The sequence below is a fragment of the Elephantulus edwardii genome, unplaced genomic scaffold, assembly GCF_000299155.1.
Source record: "Elephantulus edwardii isolate Elephantulus edwardi_28Jun2011 unplaced genomic scaffold, EleEdw1.0 scaffold00012, whole genome shotgun sequence".
NCBI lineage: Eukaryota > Metazoa > Chordata > Mammalia > Macroscelidea > Macroscelididae > Elephantulus > Elephantulus edwardii.
In genome coordinates, this window is record NW_006399762.1 from 17,752,707 (window position 1) to 17,776,128 (window position 23,422).

The 23,422-nt window shown below is 36.7% G+C and overlaps 1 protein-coding gene across 3 annotated transcripts in view; it reads right to left on the reverse strand.

Moving 5' to 3' along the window:
• Positions 1-23,422, reverse strand: part of ANK2 (ankyrin 2, neuronal) — an 843,213-nt gene that overhangs the window by 245,651 nt on the left and 574,140 nt on the right. The gene's annotated exons all lie outside the window — the stretch shown is intronic.

The following is a 23,422-nucleotide window of genomic DNA, read 5'->3' on the forward strand; positions in this document are numbered from 1 at the left end:
AACATTTATATGGGGTGGGGGATCTCCATCATTTAGTGTATCAGCCAGAAACAAAAGTTCTGCAAATTCTAAAACATGTTTTTGGTTTGTCAGTTTCTTTTGTCAGTTCTGACTACATGTGACCTGTGAATTGAAGCAGAACTTCTCTGCAGGGTTTTCTTGGAGGTGAACTCTATGGAAATGATCAGTAGATCTTTTTATTATGGAACAACTAGTGGGACTGAGCTGCTAACCTGGTGGTTGCCAGCAAAACAAACTGTGCCACTCTTTTTTTTTTTTTTTAATCATACCCAACCTCCTGCTACCAAGGCAATTCTGCTTTATAGGCAGCCATCTGATAGAACAGAACAGAATAGAACTTCTCTGTAGGGTAGCCAATGTTGGAAATCTATATGGAAGAAGACTATCTCATCATTCTCCAAGAGAATCCACCCATAGACAAGAATATAAAGTTCAAGTAGAAATGAGCACACCTATAAGGAGAACTCAATACAAATGCGAATTGCTATAAGGCAAATTTCCTGTTTGCAGGTTATTGTATTTGTAAGACTTAAACACTCTGTAAAATATTTAGGTTTTTTATATTTGGCTCAAAGATTAAATAATATTTTTTTATAACTGATAAAGTACAAACACCTGGAGACAAAATAGATAACTAGAATCTCCTGAAAACTAAGCATTTATTCATATGAAAAAAATTCACCAAAAGAGTAATTAAAGCCTACAGACTGGGAAAGCACTTCTTAGGAATGAAAGATGGGACAAGAAAACAATTGTTGTTGTTGTTATTGTTAGGGGAAATAACGGTAAAAACAATGATCTAACACAGACACAGAGGCTGAACACCCCTGAATAGACATACCTAGGCATATTTGACAAAGGATATTTCTACATATGTATTTATATGTACTGAAAATATATCTATCAAGATAGTAGAACATACAGGGGACAAACCTTCTTAGCCATAGCCAAACAGCTGGAGACAATGGGTCTGGGGCTCATGAGACATCAAGATCAATCGGCTGAAGAAAAGTAAAGCTGCAAGGGAATAATTACTCCAAAGTTCTAACACACCAAGTGTATCCCAACTTCAACATCCTGAAACTAGGAAGACTAGATGGTGCCTAGTTACCACTACTAAGCACTTTAAAAAGGATCACCAGAGGAGATTCTGGATGTAGTGGGGTAAAAATAAAAGAAAATGCAAAACCTTAAAAAACAGGTTTATGGGGCTGAAAGAGGCTGGTGGGGTGACTGATATGATGACCTTTAGACTTCCATCAGGCTCATCGCTCAACTTGCAATCAGATGATAGGCCTCTAAAGTGAAGAATAAAATCAGGGAAGCATTCACTCATTATAAAAATCAACCACAGGTGATCAAAAGTTTGGAGTTTCTTCAAAAAGCTGAACATAGAGCTCCCATATGACTCAGCTATTTCATTGCTAGGAATATATCCTAAGAAAATAAAGATTAAGACACAAATGTGTAACACACCTGTGTTCATAGCAGTGCTAGTCATACCAGCAAGAAAAAAGGAAAACAGTCCAAATGCCTATCAACACATGAACAGATTGAGAAATTGCACACAATGGAATACAATGCAACAATAAGGAACAACCACTTTGTAAATTACTGTAACACTGGACATTCTAGAGAACATTACACTGAGTGAACTAACTCTGTCTCCTAAGGACAAATGGTGCATAATACTTTAATAATGATAAAAATAGAGGAATAGTAAGATGTGTATAAAAGTTCAAAAGGGCTAAGAGGAAAGGAAAGAGGGAATGGAAAAAATGAAAGAAAAGATTAGGATAGCAGGGTCTAGTGTACCAATGGTGGAGATAAAAGAATAGGAAAGACTCAAAAAGACTGGGTAATAATAGGAATAGATAAATTCTAATTAATTATGTAAAATACAAAGTATATGAATGATTGTAATAAATACAATGTAAAGATTACATAAAACATAATGCTTATGGATTAAAAACAATGTAAACAAACTATCATATGCGAACCAATTTTTTCCAATTTTTTTTTTTTTAACGGCAGAAAGTGATACTGAACGACTCCAGGAAATTATAAACACAAGGAGGGAGTGGATGACTGCCATTAAACTGCAGGAATTGCAAATCAGTTTTACAAAACAAGAAGCATGTGAGTTGTTGAATGGCAAACTAATTTGCTCTCTAAACTTAAAACTTAAATTCAAATGACAATTTTTATTATGCAATTTACCAGCAATCAAGAGATATGAAGATGTATTGATTTGGACAAAGCTGCTGTCAGGGACCTTCCAAAATACTGAAGAAGAATGATGTCAGTTTGAGGACACAGGTGCACATGTTTAGGCCATTGTCTTTTCATTTACTTGCTATCCATCTGAGAGCTAGACAATGAATTAGGATGACAGAAGAAGAATTGATACCTTTGAGCTTTGATGTTGAAGAATGGTACCGAATATCCCATGGACTACCAAGAGAATGAACACGTGGACTTTGGAAAAAATGCAGCCAGTGTTCTTTTGAGGCAAGGACGGCAAAGCTTTGTCCCTCATGCTTTGGACATGTTGCTAGGAGAAGCTATTCCTTGGAAAAGAATATCATGCTAGGAAAGGGTGGAGGGTCAGAGAAAGGGAGGAAGACGCCTCCCCCATCAAGATGAATTGAAACAATGACTGCAGCAAGTGCTTCAAATATATCAGCGATTGTGTGGATGGCACAGAATAGCGCAGGATTCAGATTTGTTGTTCATAGGGTTGTTATGAGTTGTATTCAGCTTGATGATACCTAACAAGAACAAGTAACAATGTATGCAACTTTCTTTTTTTTTTGGTGTCAAGCACAGACACAGTGGGAAGAAAGAGTAATATTTCTCTTCTTTTTGGTTCTGGTTCCTCAACATCTACCTGAAGTAACTAAGTACTGTCAATACAGACTTGGTTCCTACTATACCGTGCCAAGAATTTCTTGGTAAGAATGAAGGCATTTTTTAAATATTCCTAGACAACTTAGTAAGGGAATAAAAAAAAAAATAAAAACGTGGGAAAAGTGAGTTTTATGACACTTGAATTCTCCCTGTAGCTAAACTATTTTAACTTTATTAATTCTGTATAAGTAATATTTTTATCTCTATTACTAGCCCATGAAAATATGGCATTTTTTAAGTTGTTTTCTAATTATTTAGCATTCAGTCTCTTTGGTAATTGAATATAGTTTCTTTTCAAAATGTAGCCTACTCCATAAAAAGTAAACACATACTTATAGAAAAAAAATTTAAAAATGGTTGGGGAAAGAATATTCCTTATGTGATGATTTTTTAAGTCATTAACTGCTTTGATAACTTCCTATTTCACATGCTTTTCTAAAAATTCTTACTGGTTTTATGAAATCATTTATAAGAAGGAATCTTATCTTTTGAAAAATGGGTCATTAAATATATTGCACAAACTTTATATATTAAAATACTCCTGTTACCAAATTTTACCTTCTAAAAATTAATTTTCTAATGCTAACTCTTATTTAACTTTTAAAAATGAACCTGTAAATGGAAATAGTCAGCTAAGAGAAGCCTAGGAGATCCTCTCCTCTCTTGAGTTCTCTGGAGCCCTCTGACTAAGCCAAACAGACTAGATCCCCACAGCTAAATAAACCGATTGCTACTGAGTTGTAATAAGTTGAAGAAAGAGAATAAAAGGAGAAATGCAAAGAAATAGCCTTTTTTCCTCAGTGGTTCTTCCTCTACTTTCTTAATTTTAAAATTTCTCAGTATCACATCTCTCTATCCTGTCATATGTTTCAAACATCAGGAAATGCTATAAATAAGCTCAATTGCTGTCTCCCAGAGCCATTTGCTGGCTACAAATGCAAATCCATTGCTATAAAGTTAGTTTCAGCTCATAGAGACCCTCTACTAGTTTCTATTTTATTTCTTTTTAGAGAACAATTTTTTTTCATTGTGATTTTAATGAAAGTTTACAGAAAAGTTGGATTTTCTTTCTTTCTTTCTTTCTTTCTTTCTTTCTTTCTTTCTTTCTTTCTTTCTTTCTTTCTTTCTTTCTTTCTTTCTTTCTTTCTTTCTTTCATTCATTCTTGCACATTTTCTTTCCTCTCCCCGACCAGTTCACTTAAAAAAAAACATTTATTGTTACATAGTTTCCCCACTCTCCATTTCTGCTCCTCTAGTCTATTTTGTGATGCACATCTCATTCTGGAATGTTGTCATCTAAATAATGCCTAATCATGTATTCCTTTTAAGAGTTTTTACCTTCATCTGTCCCAATGTAGTGTTCACCCTCTACTGGTTTCTAATACTCTAAGACTTTCTAGGTAGTGACAGCCCATTGCTCTTCCATGTAGCAGCTGGTGGATTTGAACTGTTGACCTTTTGGGTTGCAGCTTGAAATGTTATGCAGTAAGCTACCAGTATACTTAATGACTATGCAAAGGCATTTAACTGTGTGGATCACAATCATAGAAGTCATGGCTAACTCTAAGAAGAATGAGAATCCCAGAGGACTTGTGCTCATGTGAAACCTATACCTAATCCAAGAGTCTGATATGTAAACAGAGCAAAGCACTATTACATAGTTTAAAATAAAGGAGAGAATGTGCCAAGGTTTTGTTCTCTCTCCATACCTATTAAATCTGTATGCTGAGCAAATTATTTGAGAAGCTGAACTCTAGCAAGCTAGGAGGACATCAATAATTTGCATTATGCAGATGACACAATATTGCTTGTTGAAAATGGAGGACGTGAAGCACTAGTTGTAGAATATCAAAGAATACAACCTTCAATATGGATGGCATCTCAATATTAAGAAAACAAAAATTCTTACCATTGGACCAATAGGCAACATCATGATAGATGGAGAAAAGATTAAAACTACAACAACTTCCTCTTAGTTTGATCCACAGTCAATACCCAAGTTGCCAAAAGTTAGGAAATCAAGAGACATATTGCACTGAGAAAATCTGCAGTTAGAGATTTGTTCAAATTATTGAGAAGTAATGATGTCAGTTTGAGGATTAAGTTGTGTTTGATTCAGGCCAAAGTCTTTCTGATCTCTTGTTATGCATTCTGAGAGCTGGACAATGAATAAGAATGACAGAAGAAAAATTGATGCCTTTGCGCTGTGGTGTTGGACAGAATACTGAACATCTCATGGTAGGCAAAAAGAACAAACAAATATGTTTTTGAGAGGTTGCAGTCAGTGCTCTTTTGAGGCAAGGATGATGAGGATTTTCCTCACATACTTAGGGTATGCTACTATGAGAGGCTATTCTTTGGAAAGGGACATGAAGCTTGGAAAGGTAGAGGGTTGGCATAGGAGATTGACATTGTGACTGCTGCAGTGGGCTCTACTTGTCAGGAAGTGTGAGGATGGCACAGGATAAGAGAGGGTTCAGATCTGTTGTTCATAGGGTCACTATGGGTCATACCCAAAACTACCAGGATTTCTTTCAATCAGTAATATCATCAGCTAAATACCAAAGGTATGATGGCCTGGGTTGTTTTTGTTTATTTTTTGTTTTTAAAAATGAATCTGGGAAATGGTCTCCCAGTGGGCAATTACTCTAGAGTACAATGACTTGGATCAGGTTTTCATGTTTTTCTATAATTCTACCTTAAGAAGAATATATGTGACAAATCTATAAGTGATTTTGTTTAATGCTTAATAAAGTGTCAAACATTGTTGTGTTTGTTTCATTCAAGGTAATTCAGATTCTTGGCAGGCCCCAATGAGTGGACTGTGCTTCAAAGTTTTCAAGGTCATGACATTTTAAAACAGATAGTTAGCTCTATCTTCCAAGGAATACCTGAATAAATCTATTAGTGATTAAAATGAGTTTTCTAGATTGGCTAAAATATAATCTCCTCAACAGAGCTACCTCTACAAACTCAAAATAGAAAAGTTTGGGGATTAAGATGTTGAAAATGTGCAAAACTGTCTCTCCAATTTCATGAATGATTAACTCTGAATAATTTTCTACAAACTCAAAATAGAAAGGTTTGGAGATGAAGATGTTTAAAAAGATATAAAATGCTTGTTCAATTACATAAGTGATTAAGTTTCTGAAGTCTGAAAGATTTTTAAAGCTCTTTTCAATCTCCCCTCTGGGACATATTTCCTCTTTGATTCAATAGTATCAGCTTAGCTGAAATGTGGCTTTAGCTCTGGTGGCCTAGTGGTTAAGAAGCTGCATTGCAGTTCCAAAGTCACAAGGTTCAAATCTAGCAGCTGCTGTGCAGAAGGATGGACAATCTGCTCCAGAGTGATTTACTGCCTCTGAAAACTCACTAGAGGCTCAGCTATGGGTTGGTTCCAACTTGACGGTGCCCAACAACAATGACAAAAACAATTCATAGGTACTCTGTGTCAACACATACTCATAAGTGGCCTTATGACCAAGAGAGAGATAGAAATCTCCTTTTATTTTGCCCTGTCCTCACAACCTCCACCATGACCAACTCCATCATTGCAGTCAATTTACCTCCTTGAGGGTCTTCTCCTCCTTCTCTGACCTTCCACTCTTCTAAGGCTGATACTTCAAGGACTGGTCACTCTTGATAACATGCTTAAAGAATGTGACACAAAGTTTTACCATCCTTGTCTCTAGGAAGTACCCTGGGTGCACTTTGTATAAGAATCATGTGTGTATTTAAAGTCCATGGTATATTCAACATTCTTTAAAAACCCAAGTCAAAGGCACCAATACTCCTTTGGTCTTTCTTATTCATTGTCCAACTTTTGCAATCATATGAAGCAACAGAAAGTACCAAGGCTTGAGACAAGCGCACCTTAGCCCCTTAGCCTTTAAACGGACATCCTTGCTCTTTAGCACTTTAAAGTAGATTTGTCGAAAGCAGTCTTTTGATTTCCTGAAAGTTGCATTCGAGATTAAGTCTAGCTGTAAAACTTAAAATACAGTGCATCTGATTAGCAGAAACTGAATCTGTGTGTACCTCAAGCTGGAATAGTGCAAATATAATCTTTAAAACTCAAGCTTTTCTCTTTTATGGGACATGCAACTAGGCTTCCTCAGTATGGCTCTGGTAACTTTTTTTACCTGTGCAGACGCAGGGCACCTGAATGACTGTCAAGAGAACTAAGTCTGTCCTATCTCCTGAAGAGGATGAAATCCGGCTTCTCCTTGGAGGCAAGAATTTTGAGACTTCCTCTCATATACTTTGGGCATGTAGCCAGGAAGAACCAGTCTATGTAGAATGATATCATACTTGGAAGGGTCGACGGCCAAAGCAGCAAAGGAAAACCTCAGAAGAGATAGACTGACACAATAACTGGGGTAATGAGGGTGGGTGTGTCAGACAGTGAGATTGGCTCAGGATAGAGCTATTTCGCTCAGAGTTCAGAGCTATTGTGTATGAGCCGTAGTTGACTGGATGAGACACAACAATGAAAAGAGCAATTGTTAGCAAAGACATAGGTCATTAGAAAGGAACACCAGAAATTCCTGCATTAGCTAAATGATGCCAGCCTTCTTGATCCTGAACTGTCTCAGGGGAAATACTTTGCGAGGAAAGAAAGGCAACAAATTTTATGCCAACTTTGTCTCATACACTTTGGACAAGTTGTCAGGAAGGGTTAGTCCTTGAAAAAAGCATGATGCTGGGGAAGGAAGATTGTCAATGGGAAAGAGGCAGACCCTCAACAAGACAAACAGGCACAGTAACTCAATGGGCTCAAACATGGGAGAGATTGTGGGGTTCTCCATCAATTGTCCTTCTAGACTGAAAGGACACTTTTTTTAAAATACTACAAAAGAAACAACTGTATCAACCTCTGAAAGAGCATTTTAAAAGCCATTTTTCTCACTGGTTTCCTATCTAGTGCAAGCACAGCAGAGATTATGAAGATGAGTCATTACAGGCAGAGTTTCAATTTATTGTACAAAGGGTCATTATGAGTTGGAGTCAACTCAACATATAACAGCTAATATATAATGTGTGTACCACCGGGTTGGAACCAACCCATAACTGACTCTACAGGGGGGTTTCAGAAGCAGTAAATCACACAAGAGTTGATAGCCCATTTTTTTTCCTGTGGAGTGGTTGGTGAATTTGAACCTCATACCTTTGGATTGGCAGGATAACTCCTTACGTTATTTACCTTTCAATAATGCAACTTAACAACTGCTTGAAAAGATATTATTCAATTTGCATATTCTGATGAGTTCTTCAAGTTATACATTTAAAATCAATTTTTTCACAGGAGCTTTAGTTACTGTGGATATTACTGGCCCACACTTCAAAAAAATTGTTCATTGTTGTTGTCATCAGACATTTTTTACCATGTTAGGTGGAAGAGTGGGAAATGATAGACATAGGCCCCTCACTTGCATGTAGAGCTGGACAAGATTTCCATATTTGGATGTAAGTATGGGGAAAGATTATAGATTGAAAATCTCCCCACACCCAAATGCATATTGAAATGCTAACCGCTGTACTTGTGGACACGGATCTATTTGCAAATAGACTTTTTTTCCTCTCTTTTGTTGTAATACTGAAGTCCTAACAGTATAGTCTGATTCTCAACCCTTATTACTTCTGAGTTATAAAATCAGGATTGGACAGAGAAGCATACAGGGGAAAGACAGATGTTTCTAATAACAGAGGCAGATAAATCTACAGGCTTGAACCTCAAAAAATTGCCAATTTTGTGAACAAAGCTGCAATAAACATGGGCATGCATATATCTACCTGGGTGATGGTTATGATTTCTTTAGGGTATATTCCCAGTAGAGGAATTGCTGGGTCAAGTGAAATTATCTCAGCCACAAAAGGACAAATACTGCATAGTGCACTGTTGTAGAATGGGACTGACATCAGAGTTGGGGTGAGACTGAGAAAACTTGGATAAATTATGTATACTGTATTGAAACAGATGAGGGAAAGAACATTTTAAAAGCGATATATAATTGGGTATTACAGTTATGACAATGGTCCAGAATGAAGGTTGCATAGTAGAGTGTACTTGGGGTGGGGTGGGGGTGGGGGAGGATTATATACCAATGAAAGAATTTTTCTTTCACTTTTCAAAGCACAAACTGGGGGAGAGGTGTGGGCAGGGAGAAAAATGCAACAATGAATGAATGGAAATCCAAAATCTCTATAATCGTTCATTAAATTAATAAAAAGTTGCCCATTTTAAGAAGCTAAAATAGACAAAGAAGGAAATCCCCTTAACTCCATGCTCTGAATTTTAATTTCTAACTTCCTTAATTCTGAGAGAAATACTGGTGACTTAGTGGGTAAGAAGTTGTATTACCCAGATAAAAGTTGTTGTTGCTGTTGTTGCTACATGCCACTGAGTCACGTATGCCTCATTACAACCTTACGAACAACAGATCTGAACCCTATCCTACCCTTTGCCACTCTCACCATCTCTCACACACACAAGCCTATTGCTGCAGTCGTTTTGTCAATTTACCCTGTAGAAAGTCTTCTTCTCCTTTACTGTTCCACCACCTTTCCAGGCAACGTCCTTTTCCAAGAAATAATCTCGCCTAATAACAAACCCAAAGCATGCGAGACAAAGTTTTATTATCTTTGTATCCAACGAGCACTCTAGCTGCATCTTCTCCAAGAAATAAACATGTTCTTTGAGAAGCCCATGGAATATTCAGTACTCTTCTCCAACACCACAATTCAAAGGCATCACTTCTTATTTTGTCATCCTTATTCATTGTTCAGCTCTTAGATGTTTAGCAAGTGACTGAAAAGACCATGGCCTGAATCAGGCACACCTTAGTCTTCAAACCGACATCATTGCTCCTCAAAAAGAGGCCCGTTGCTACAGACTTTCCCAGAGAAATACATATCCTGATGTCCTGACTGCTGGTAGCAAGTGTATTGATTGTGGATCCAAGTAAGATGAATTTATTGACAGTTTCAATTTTTTTCTCCTTCTATCACTACATTGCCCAAACAATTCAAATCCATTAGCTCCTCCATAGAAGATAGTCAATCTCTTCCCATGTGATTTATAGCCTCTGAAAACTTCCCAGAGGATCAGCTATAAGTCTCTTCCAAGTTAATGGCCATGAGTTTGAGGTTTTAGTCTAAGAAGGGAGATCTCATTGCATAGGGAATTGTTCTGCTAACCCAAAGGCCATGCCTCTCTTGTTGTTCAAATTCACAGGCGGCTCTCTAGGAGAAAGAGGTGCACTCTCCTGCCCTGGGATTTACAGCCTCCAGAAAATAGCTGGAGGACCTATTATGAGGCAGAACTGACTCAAAGGCAATGAGTTTGGGTGGCTGTTGTTTTTTAAGTTCCAAGAAAATAAATTTCTGTTCTTTAACACGACTTACTTGTGGTGCTTTGTTAAGACAGAACTACAACAGGAAGTTCTAGTACTTTCCTAGTGATGTCTCCCGCACATCTGGTGTTCAAGACATACAGATTATTATTACAGAAAGATATAAAACATAAGCAGTTCTTGCATTCATCAGAATATCAAGATCACCATACCTACTTCTGGCCAAAAAGTCTTGTGAGGTAATACATATTTAACAATCTACTGGGAGCAATTAACTATCTATTCTTTTAGAGTAACAACAGGATAGGTACCTAACTAGATCACCAGAAAGCAATGTATCTGGAACATGTTATTTATATCCCCTACGGAAATAGCATCACTGAATGAATAATGAAATAATGGTATGTATTTGGTTTTTATATAGGTACAGAAATTATTCATTTTAGCAATATTTATGTCCAATGTCTATTTTATATGATTCTCTTAATACTGTTGTATTTAGTAACTGGAAAATATGTTTTAATATGAAAACAATCTCTACTAACCTTTTCTTTGAAAAATTGCACAATTCATTGTGTTTGTCTCTTTTGCTAGTTTCCAGGAAATCTATATTAAAATCACTATCCATTTAAATTGAGTAACTCAATTTCTCTATATTTTTTTCCTTCCTTGCACTTCATTTTGCATTTATCTTGCTTATATTCATGTTTAATAATGTTAGGAGCAAATTATATGTGAAGATTTCTATATGTGTTATTTCATCAATAGTTTAATATGAAATTGTTTTATCTCTTTTGTTTTTCAAAACAGCACTAAGCTACTTATTATTCACATTTAGTTGGAATTACTACATAACTCCTAGGGTTTATAGACAGTTAATAGATTTTTAACCATATTATGTCTTATCATAATTAAGTAGTCAATAAGCCCAAATATCATCTTTCCAAATTTGGAAAAAGCATTGTGAAATATCCTAAAACTATTTTAAAAGAAAATTAATTTTAGAGAGGAAAATACAAGACTTAGTCTCATTGATTAAACTTAATCCAAACTGCAAAATGATGGGTGAAGTAGTCGGTATTCTGTGGTATACTATAAATTGTAAAAAAATTATTATAATTACAGTGAAGAAAATGCAAAAGAAAATAAATGAATGCATAGTAAAAACCAAAACAGCTTTAGGCAAGACATGAGAAGACCATAATTTTTATGTTTCTTAGAGAGAGTTGGAAAGTTGATAAAAGGATAAAATTTTCTCTCATTTGCATACAACTGTTTAAATGTGCTTTTCCTTTTTTCCCCCTTCCCTTTATTGTTTTTTCTTTTTTTTAAAAAAAAAGAAAAAGACAGCATAGTTAACTGTAGGAATAGTAACATGTTATTAAAGTGATAAGAATTGAAACCAGATTATTACTTGACTATTAAATAGCTGTGCAATGTTAGACAAGTAATTTAACCATTTAGCCTCTCTGTCCACTATTGTTCCAATTTATAAAACACAGTGATTATTGTGAAAGGAGCCAGTGCCACATGAGGATGGTGGAGTCTGACTTCTGCCAGTTTCATAAAGGGGAACTTACCCTATCAATAATGTCTATAACTGCTATGTCAGACATGCCACCCCCTCCATGCTCCTGCATCTATTTCCACCAATCATTGGGTTCAATATTAATTATTAACTCACAGACTCTACTCAAAGTTGTGGCACCAAGAATGGGGTTTATTAGGGAAGTAAGTTGGAGAGTGTGGGAGGCAAAGAATATCACCTAATGCAAATCCAGGTTTTATTCCAGCAGTCTCAATGCACGACTCCTCAACTAGTAAAAGTCTCGGTTCAGTTCAGTAGCACAAATCCAAATCATTCAGCAAGGATTGCCTCAGAGCTGTTATATGTCAGATTCTCCTTCAATCATCTGGCAAGAATAGTAAAATCTTTAACTGTGACATTTCTCTCAGGGTTCTTCTGGTTATACTTTGCCACAGTTTATCTATAACAGTGCCACAGTCTCTCCACCACCGTAACCAGAGTCTCACCACCAGAGCCTCACTCTCACCAGGGTCTTGCTCCACTCTCACTCAAGTGTTTGCTGCTCAGTGTGGAAAGCACTCTCTCTTATCCTAGTCCCAGAGTTGTTGAAGATTTGTAAGACTATGTGTCTGCAGTCAAGATAGCTGGAGACCAGAAGGGGCTAATGTAATGGCTAGAAAAGGCAATTTTATTTTTCCAGTATGTGAACTCCTCTTTTTAAATTTTTTTAAAATAAAATTTTTATTTTATACTGGTTTAGTTGCCAAGTTTGTATACATTGATTTTCACACAAGATAGTTTGCATTTCCTTTACCCACCTCTCCTTCACTAACAATGCAATAATACACGTTTAGAAGATGCTAAAGACAAAAATAATTATGAGCTCCTTTTATGTTTGATTTACTGCACTAGATAGTTTACTTTTTTTATCCTTTTGAGAATTTTCTTGAAAAGTCTACTGAAAAAGAATAACAAAAAATTAATAAATTTTAGTAAGTTATTAACTCATAGCTATGAAGGCTTTTAAAGTTAGGAGATATTTTAGCTATTTACTACTTTAGTACATATGAAAAAACTGAGGTCAGAGATGATACTGGTTATTGGAAGCATGAATATTACAGATAGAGTTCTTAATTATTATTGTTATTGTTGTGTACTATTAAGTCAGAACAAACCCATAGCTGACCCTCCAGTGGGTTTTCAGAGGGAATTAAAGCATGGGAACAGATTGCCCTTCCTTCTCCCACAGAGTAGCTGGTGGCCTCGAAATGTGTGCATTCAGGATTGCAGCACAGTTCTTTGCCATTAGGCCACCAGAGCTCCCTTAATTATTATTCCATTGGAATTAAATACAAACTTGCTCCAAGAAATTTCACACCAAATAAAATAAGATTCATATAACTTAACACAAAAATATTTAGAAGACCTCACCCAAAATAAAACTTTTACAGAAAATATTCTTAGGAAGTAGAATGATAAAATAGAATACAGATTTTAGCATTGCTGGAAGTGCCTATTCATACAAGTCCAACTAATTTCCTGCTTAATAAACTTTAGTTTCTTCATCTTCCATATGATAATTATAATCCTTTCTTGTTGGAGTTGTTGCTTTGTGCCATTGAGTTGGAACCAACCAATAGTTGACACTGCTGAGTTTTCAAAGGTAGTAAATCGCATGGGAGGAGATGACCCATCCTTCTCCACCAACAGAGAAGTTAGTGGATTCAAACCACCCACATTCGGTATTGCAGCTCAGCTTTTTAACACTAGATCACCAAAGCTCACTCGACACAGTGAGTCTTAAAGTAACAGAAATAAACTACCAGCTGAGAAGCTGGTACATGATGTTAGGTTTCCATATGTTATTTATTTTATACAGATAATATACTATCATTACTGAACAATTTAAAAATCTCTACATGAAAACTAAAACACATTAGTTTATAAATAGAGAGCAGTAAGAACTGATGAAAAGTTATTTTATAAATAATTGGAGATTAGTGATGACTGCTTTTGGATATTTTAATAGAATATAAAGATCATTTGTGATATTGTTGTTGTTATTGTTACTACCTAGTTGGAAATGACTCATCACTGATCCTCTAGTGAGATTTCAGAGGCAATATATCACATGAGAAAAGGTTGCCCATCTTTCTCCTGTAGAACAGTTAGTGAATTAGAACCATATAATTTTGAGTTACCAGTGCAATTCCCTACCACTAAGCCACCAGAATTAATAGATAGTTTCTCCTATTAGGTCATTTATACTACAGTAAGTAACATGTGAACAAAAGACAATGCAATGAAGGAAGAAATTTAAGCTGCATTGGAGACAGTGGCATAAAATAACAACAACAACAACAATGACCTAATGTTAGGGGATGGTGTATAAAGAATACATTCTGTATTATAGAAGAGTACTTATGCAAGAATAGTTGTAAGTTATACTCTAAAAATAAGAAAATATTAAAAAAATCTTTTTAAACATGAAATGTGGAAAATGTCTTTCTTATTACATTTGTTGTTGTTTCTGTTGTTATGTGCGGTCAAGTCACCTGTGATTCAGAGTGACCTTATGTACAACAGTTCTGAACCCTCTTCTATTCTGAGTCAACCTTATTATCTCTGAGATATCTACTCCCATTTTTACAGTCACTGAGTCAATCCATCTCATTGAGGGTCTTCCTCTCTTGAGCTGTCCCTCCATCATCCCAAACATGATGTTCCTCTCAAAGGCCTGGTCCCTCCTTGCAACATGTTCAAAGTACTTGAGACGGAGCCTCAGAATCCTTGTCTCTAAGGAGCACTCTGGTTTTACTCTCTCCAGGTTGAACCTATTTTTTCTCCTGGCAGACTATGGTATATTTAATACTCTTTCCCAGCACCACAACTAAAAAGCATCAATTCTTCTATCATCGCTAGCTTTCTGATACATAGCACATAATTGTGAAGACATGGCCTGGATCAGGCACACCTTAGTCTCCAGACTGACATCGTTGCTCTTCAGTACTCTGGAGATGTCCTTGAGCAGACTTTCCCAATGCAATATGTCTTTTGATGTCCTGGCTGCTGGTAACAAGAGTGTTGATTGTGTTGCCAAGCATGTACAACCTTACTACACTGTGTTGTTGTTAAGTGCCGTCGAGTCACAGGCGACTCATAGCAACACTATGAAGGAGAGTCCTTGACGCTAGGGTGCCTTTCATTCTCTCTCCAAGTTCATAGGGTTTCCGGAGGCAAGCTAATAAATTTTTATAATTCCTTGATTTGGCTACTGGATTGAAACAGGTCAGTAAACTATCTCAATAAAACTATGGAGTCAGAAAATCAAGATAATTCTGACATTCCTGATAAGTCTCCTACATTTAGAAATAAATATAAAAATAGACACTAATACATAACATTAGTTATTATTACAAAGACATGCTACTGAGTGAACTTTTATTGAAATATAAATATAGGAAGGAAGAGTTTTAACATTTTACCTGATTAGAATATCAGGTAACTAAATCAATACGTGGACTTATTCAAACCAATTGTATAAATATATATTTCATATTGCATACTAAATAGAAACCTATTAAAGTGGGTAAGATTGAAGATAACAGCTTAATACTACTTTTTAAGTTATAGAATTTGTTCTACTCTAATAGGATTGCTATGAGTTGAAATTGAACTGATAACACACAAATGCATCAATAATTTTGACAAAACAGTATAAACCTGAGTCTTTTATGGAAATCAGCACACACTCACTGGCATATCATTATGAGTAAGATATTAGACATAAATAAACCATCTTGGTAAATCAGTTGGTTCTAGGCAAAGTACCACCTTTGATTCTTGAAATAATGTTATTTTGATATAATTACATAAAAATTACTTGATATGGCAATTGTTGTTGTTATGTGCTGTCAAGTTGCTTGTGACTCATAGTGACCCTATGTACAAGAGCTTTGAACTCCACTCTATCCTGAGCCAATCTTACCATTTCCAACACACCTACACCCATTACTCCAGTCACTAAGTCAATCCATCTCATCGATGGTCTTCCCCTCGTGCATTGTCCCTCCAACCTCCCAAGATAATGTGCTTCTCCAAGGACTGGTCCCTCCTTGAAACAGGTCCAAAGTACGTCAGACGAAGCCTCAGAATCCTTGCCTCAAGAAGTCGCCTGGTTTCACCCTCTCCAGGATGAGCCTGTTTGTTCTCTTAGAAGTCCATGGTATACTCAATTCTCTTCTCTAGCACCACAGCTCAAAGGCATCAATTCTCCTGTAATCATCCCTAGTCACTGTCCAGCTTTCTGATGCACAGCACATAACTGCAAAGGTCATGGCATGGATCAGGCACACCTTAGTCTCCAGACTGATGTCATTTTTCAGTACTCTGAAGACATCCCTGACAGCAGAATTTCCCAATGCAATATGTCTTTTAATTTCCTGGCTACTTGTACCAAGAGTGTTGATTGTAGAACCAAGAAAACTAAAGCTGTTAGCAATCTGAATCTCTTCTCCATCTTTCATGATGTTACCAATCGGCCCAGTGCTGAGAATCTTTGTTTTCTTGATATTGAGGTTCAATCCATATTGAAGGCTGCAGTCCTTGACCTTCTGCAGCAAATGATTCAGGTCCTCTTCAGTTTCAGCAAACAAGGTTGCATCATCTGCATAACACAGGTTGGTGATGAGTCTTCCTCCAATCCTGATGCCACATTCCTCATAAGGCCTTAATGTTGTTTTCAAATAAATGTGTGCACATCTTTCAATTGTATAAGAGAGATTTTTTATTTAAGTACTCCATCAAATCTTTACAAAGTAATATTATAACTTGTTGTTCCCAATTAGATACTACAATAAACTTTATTAGCTACTTCCCTTGGTGGTTTTATGAGATATTTTACTTATCCATTGCCTTCTATGACCTTATAAAACTAGTGGCTAGAACCCAGGTACAGTTAGTAGCCAATAAAAATTTTTATAGAGACATTCCAGTGTTAGATTTCTGCTACAGTCAGAGTAGTCATTAGGAAAAAGTTGAGGAACAGATTCAAGAACACACAGCTAAACTTACTCTAAATGCTTGCATCATAACCCATTGAACTGGTTTGCTTCTTAGAACTAGTTAATAATCTCTGCAAAGTTATAAATTAAGTAGCATTTGTTAGTAAACCACCAAGTCCTCATATTGACTTAGAAACAAAGGGCACATGACATAGGATCTGAGCTCAAGGTTGTTGTTGTTATTATGTGCCATCGAGTCGCTTGCAACTCATAGCGACCCTATGTACAACAGTCCTAAACTCTGCTCTGTCCTGTGCCAATCGCACTGTCTCTGACACTCCCATCCCAATTATCCCAGTCACTGAATAAATCCACCTCACAGAGGGCCTTCCCCTCCTGCGCTGTCCCTCCACCCTCCCAAGCATGATGTACCTCTCCAAGGACCAGTCTCTCCTCACAACATGTCCGAAGTATGTTAGACGGAGCCTCAGAATCCTTGCCTCAAAGGAGCCACCCGGTTTAACCCTTTCCAGGACAAATCTGTTTGTTTTCCTAGCAGTCCATGGTATTCTCAATACTCTTCTCCAGCACCACAGCTCAAAGGCATCAATTCTCCTTCTATTCTCCTTGGTCACTGACCAACTGTCTGATGCATAACAAGTGATTGCGAAGACCATGGCCTGTGTCAGACGCACCTTAGTCTCCAGAAAGACACCATTGCTCTTCAGTACTTTAGAGAGGTCCCTAACAGCAGACTTTCCCATGGCAATTTGCTTTTTAATTTCCTGGCTGCTGGTGCCATGACTGTTGACTATGGAGCCAAGCAAACTAAAGCTGTGTACAATCTCAATCTCTTCACCATCTATCCTGATGCTGCCAATTGTTCCAGTGGTGAGAATTTTTGTCTTCTTGATGTTGAGCTTCAATCCATATTGTAGGCTGCAGTCCTTGACACTGCAGCAGGCGCTTCAGGTTCTCTTCAGTTTCAGCAAGCAGGCTTGCGTCATCTGCATAACGCAGATTGTTGACAAATCATCCACCAATCTTGACCCCACATTTCTCCTCATAGAGCCCAGCCTCCCGGATAATCTGTTCTGCATATAGGTTGAAAAGGTATGGAGACAGCATGCATCCCTGACATACGAGCTCAAGGTACCTATAATTATTATTTAAGAACTGAAAATCAATTACGCCCTAGCCAGTTTATCTATGCGTTATTTTCCATTCTTGGTGTAATTTAACTTTGTAAACTTTACAAATTGAATTAAGAGTTCCTCGTCCACAGCCTGAAGTTCTTGAGTGGTACAAACAATAAGTGAACAAAACTTTTAATGACAAGGTTGGAGGTTTGAATCCAATCAGAAGAGCCTCCTAAAAATCAGTCATGGGCAATCTCATGAAGTACTGTTCTACTCTGACAACGAGAGGGTCATCATCAGGAATTGAAATAAACTTAAATGCAACTGGCTTTTGATTAAGCATCACTAACTTACATAGTATCTTGAGCTATACTAAAATTTAAATATTTAGAGTGAGACAACAACAACAACAACACATCACATCAGTTCTGGAAAGTAATTAGTAGGAGGAGATGGACAACAAATGGGCATATCAAAATAAAAAGGTGAAACCTGGCTTTCTAAGCACTTCTTCTTCCTACCTTACTCTGGGAGAGACACTGCAGGAGATTCCTAAAGCAGAAGCTTTTCTGAAAAGCACTGTATGCTTGTATATAGAGATCCACATAGTTCAGAAATATCATTACTAATTAATTCTGCCATTCATATAATTCATGTTGGCCAAACAAGTGATCCATATAATGAAGAAATTTAAAAAAATCCATTTTATAGTCTCTATCATTCCCAAACTTATCCCCATCAAATCTATCTCTAATTTCCCCTTCTCTTCTATGGTGGTGGCTCTGCACTAAGAAAATTCACTGTAAGAAAATTAAAACCTTTTAAATGTTTTCGCTGTTATGAAGATTAGGAAGAACAATCCATGTGCCAACGCTGCCAGGAACAACTCAACTGATTTGACCATGTCCTTGGCTGGTCTCCCGAAATTTTTGATTCAATAAAGTAAATGAGCATGTGGGCAACCCAAGAGGAAACTTGTTTTATTAGTGGTTTATTCTCAAATCTGCAAGGCTTTTTTTTTAAATCCCCACATGATGAGTTTTTAATGAGGCATTTGCTAAGGCTTCATCAATCTTTAAATATCCACTCTGAAACTTGGAATTTGGTGAATCACCAATGTTTAATAGATAGAAGGCTTAGAATAATAATACTTTGAAGATATTCTTTCTGAGTTCCTATTTTTTTCATGGTAGAGTCTGAGCTAGTGCCTCATTGGTGGCTTCTTTTTCTTGGTCCCTTGGTGGGTTCCCCCCCCTTTCTTTATCCCCTTCAAAGATTTATAACATAAAAACACAAAACTTAAAAGGAATGATACGCTATACCACATTTTGTTATTTTGTTTTACAGATGAGAAGATTAATATTCTCAAATGTTAATTTGCTCAAAAAATCCTCACCCCTAATATTCACTGGCATAAAGTAGATTCACCATTAATTCACTGCCATAATGTTGATTTTGATTCAGTCATCCTATAAGACAGAGTAGAACTGTCTTAGTTTCCAAAGCTGCAAATCTTTACAGAAGAACACTGCTTTAGCTTGCTCATGGCTTGTGGCCTTGAACTACTGACCTTACAGTTAGCAGCTCAATGCTTTAAACATAAGGGACACCACAGATAAGGAAAGCAAAAATTCAAACTCAGTACGCCTAATTTACAAGCCTATACTTTTTTAACTAAAAGAATTCAGTTCTAAACTGTAGTTTATAATGTACATATGGGTCATAAAATTAGTTTACTGACTTGCCAATTTGACATGTCTTTCAAAACATTATAAAAAATTATAGTACCATGTGGTTTTGGGGTTGAAATTTTCTACACACACATCTATATGCATTGTGTGTATTATGATTTGTCAAGTCAAAAAGTATTTTTACCCTTGTGTTCACAGTTCAGTATGGCTTCTCTGGCTATTATTATATAACTCTTAACCACATATCTCAGTAAAATTATTCAAATGTTAAGTTTATATGGTCCACCAAGGGATTAGATAGCTTACTAATAATGTAGAACCCTTTAGGTGGGACAACGCAAGTAAGATAGTGCAGGCTGCTAACATGGGGATTGATTAATTTGCCATCCAACCAGGTTTGAATTAAGCAGGCTCAGAGACTCAAAAACAAGATTCTCACTAATATCAAGAAAGAATTGCACTGGGAAAGTCAGCTGTCAGAGACCTCTCCAAAGTACTGACTGAAGAGCAAAGATGTCAGTCTGGAGACTAAGGTGCATCTGATACAGGGTATGGTCTTTGCAATTTCTTGCTATGCATATGAAAGCTGGACAATGACTAGGGATGACGGAAGGAGAATCGATGCCTTTGAGCTGTGGTGCTGGATAAGAGTGTTGAATAGACCATGGACTGCTAGGACAACAAACAGGTTCATCCTGGAGAGAATGAAGCCGAATGCTCCTTGGAGGCAAGGATTCTGAGGCTTCATCTGACATACTTTGGACATGTTGCAAATAGGGACCAGTCCTTGGAGAGGGACATCATGCTTAGGAGTGTGGAGGGATGGCGCAGGAAAGGAACATCCTCAATGAGGTGGATTGATTCAGTGACTGGGGTAATGGGGATAGGTGTGTCCAATAAAATTGTCACGGGATACAACAGGGTTCACTATGAGTCACAGACAACTCAAGGGGACATAACAACAACAACAATCAAGTAAGAAGAAACAAGGAATGCAGACTGTCAGTTCTAGAAATGATAGAAGGTGTGGATTATGGAGGCCATATGTGACCTCATAGGAATCAGCTTTGCATTACTATTGTTAAGGATTCTTCCCCTTTGTGCATTTAGTGTAGGTCAGATTCTGCCATCCTACTTTTCGATCTTGTAATCACTTTCAGAAGTGACTTTAAACATTGTTCGCAAGTAAGGAAGATTAGGGGTTAAATAAAATCCAAAAAATGAAAATACCTAAAGGAAAACAGACAACATTTCAAATTAAAAAAAACAAAAGAAACCCTGACACAAAAACACTTTTAAGGAAGAAGACTGAATGCTTAAAAAAATTGATGATGGCATTCTTTTTTCAAACATACATTTCTCTCTGTCTTCTCTTTATAATGATATTATTATTTGTGTCTTCTTAGATTAATAATTTCCATTTTAGATGAGCATTGTGATACAAACAGAAGAGCGACAATGAGATGAACAGAATTCTTTGTGAATTCTGACCAGTCACACTGTTACATCATACATTTAGGGGCCTGAGGGGTAGTATGATTCAGTGAGGACTCTCTAGGTTAAGTAAAAAAACCAAACCAAACAAAAAACCAAAACCAAAACAATTAAAAAAACCACAACAAAACCCTAACAAAAAAACCAAACCTGTGTTTCTAGGCTATCTCACTATTACTACAAAATTCTTCATGAATTAAAAAAAAAGTCATTTTCCACTCTGTCTACTGTAGAAAATTATTTTAAGGGAAACCTAAAATAATGCATATCTGTTATATTTGGAATCTATAAAATAATATATAAATACAATAAATTATTTAGTTACCTGCTAGAAATAGTGATAAATTAATTTTTCCTATCACTTCCATCCCTGCTTCTATCCATTCTCTATCACAGAAATTTGGTTATACATTCTGAGGCTTTGTCTGTAATACCTCGGGCATGTTGCAAGGAGGGACCAGTCCTTGGAAAGGGACATCATGCTTAGAAGTGTGGAGGGATAGAGAAAGAGAGGGAGACCATCGGTGAGATGGATTGATTCAGTGACTGGGGTAATGAGCGTAGGTGTGTCAGAGACAGTAACGTTGGCACAGGATAGAGCAGGTTTCAGGGCTGTTGTACGTAGGGTCGCTATGAGTTGCAAGAGACTTGACGGCACATAACAGCAAAAACAACATGGTGAAAGTGAATTAAGTGTTTTATCTTTTGGTGGGGTTATTTTTTGCAGTCCAATGTAAGTCATTTGCTGTCCTGAAGGTATTCTAAATTTATGCATAAATTATCTATTTTAAAAACTTCTTTGAAGGATAATGTGTAATGAAATCTGGGCTGCAAATGGATTGAACAGCAATTGCCCACTGGTAGTCACTCTTGTTGATAATTCAAAAAGCCACCATTTCACTAAGAATTTTTTTTTAAAACTCTCCTATTTTAAGTGCTATGTGTCAGAGAGTACGATTGGCACAGGACAGAGCAGAGTTTAGGGCTGTTGTACATAGGGTCGCTATGAGTCGCAAACGACTCGATGACGGCATAACATGTTCAGTGGAGTTTTTCTTGTAGTTAAATTTATGTTTTATAAAATGTATTTCTTTTGTATTTGACTTAACAGATAGATATGAGTATTTTCTGTAGAAAACACAGCTTCAGAGACTTGTGAGGGAGACCTAGTCTTCTATAACGTTGCTATGAATCATAATCAGCTTGATAGTTTGAGTTATTTGTCTTAATTTATGTTAAAGCAAAAAAAGAAATAATATAAATCCCAAAGAAAGAAAAATATTTAAACCGCCTACTGTACAGATAAAATAAAAACCAAACAGAAACTCAGACTTATTGCCCAGTTAATGACTGAGTAACAACTGACCTCTCCACTGGGGAGGAGCCCTAGTGACTGAGTGCTAAGGAATTGCGCTGATAACACACAGGTATGCAGTGTGAATCTATCAGCTGCTCCATGTGTGGTTTACTGCTTTGAAAACCCACTAGAGGATCAGCTATGAGCTTGTTTCAACTCAGAGGTACACAACAACAACAACAACAACAAATTCACTGACTCCATATCTTTCTCCCCTGTAACTGCTGGCAGATTTATACCACCAGAGATGTGGCCTTTGAATTAAAGTACAACTCCCTAAGACTATGCCAGCCGAGATCCACTTACTATGTCATGGTTAGATTTCATCAAGTTAGATTTTACTCACAGTGACCCTATGAATAATGGCTGTGAATCTTACCTTACCCTGTCCATCTTCACCATCTCTGATATACCGAAGCTCATTGTTACAGTAACTGTGTCAATCCAACCTGTTGAGGGTCTTTGTCTCTAACTCACACTTTTGCCAGGATGATTCCTCCTTCCAAGGACTGGTACCTCCTGAAAACATGCTTAAAGAATGTGAAATGAAGTTTCACCATCCTGGTCTGTAAACACCCTGCTTCCGCTTCCTCCTTGATGGGTTTATTTATTCTTTTTGCAGTTTATGGGATATTCAATACTCTTCTCCAACATCATAATCCAAAAGCACAAATTATTCCTATGCCATTTTTCATGACTTATTGTGATAATCATGTTTTAAAGGTATTTAAATATTAAATTTAGAAGTTAACAGGAAATTATTAAAAATAATAGCTAGGCCAGGAGCTGATTGTGGAACAGACCACCAATTACTCATATGCAAGCTCAAGCTGAAGCTGAGGAAAATTAAACCGAATCCACAGGAGCCAAAATATGACTTTGATTTCATACCACCTGAATTTCAGAATCATCTCAGGAACAAACAGG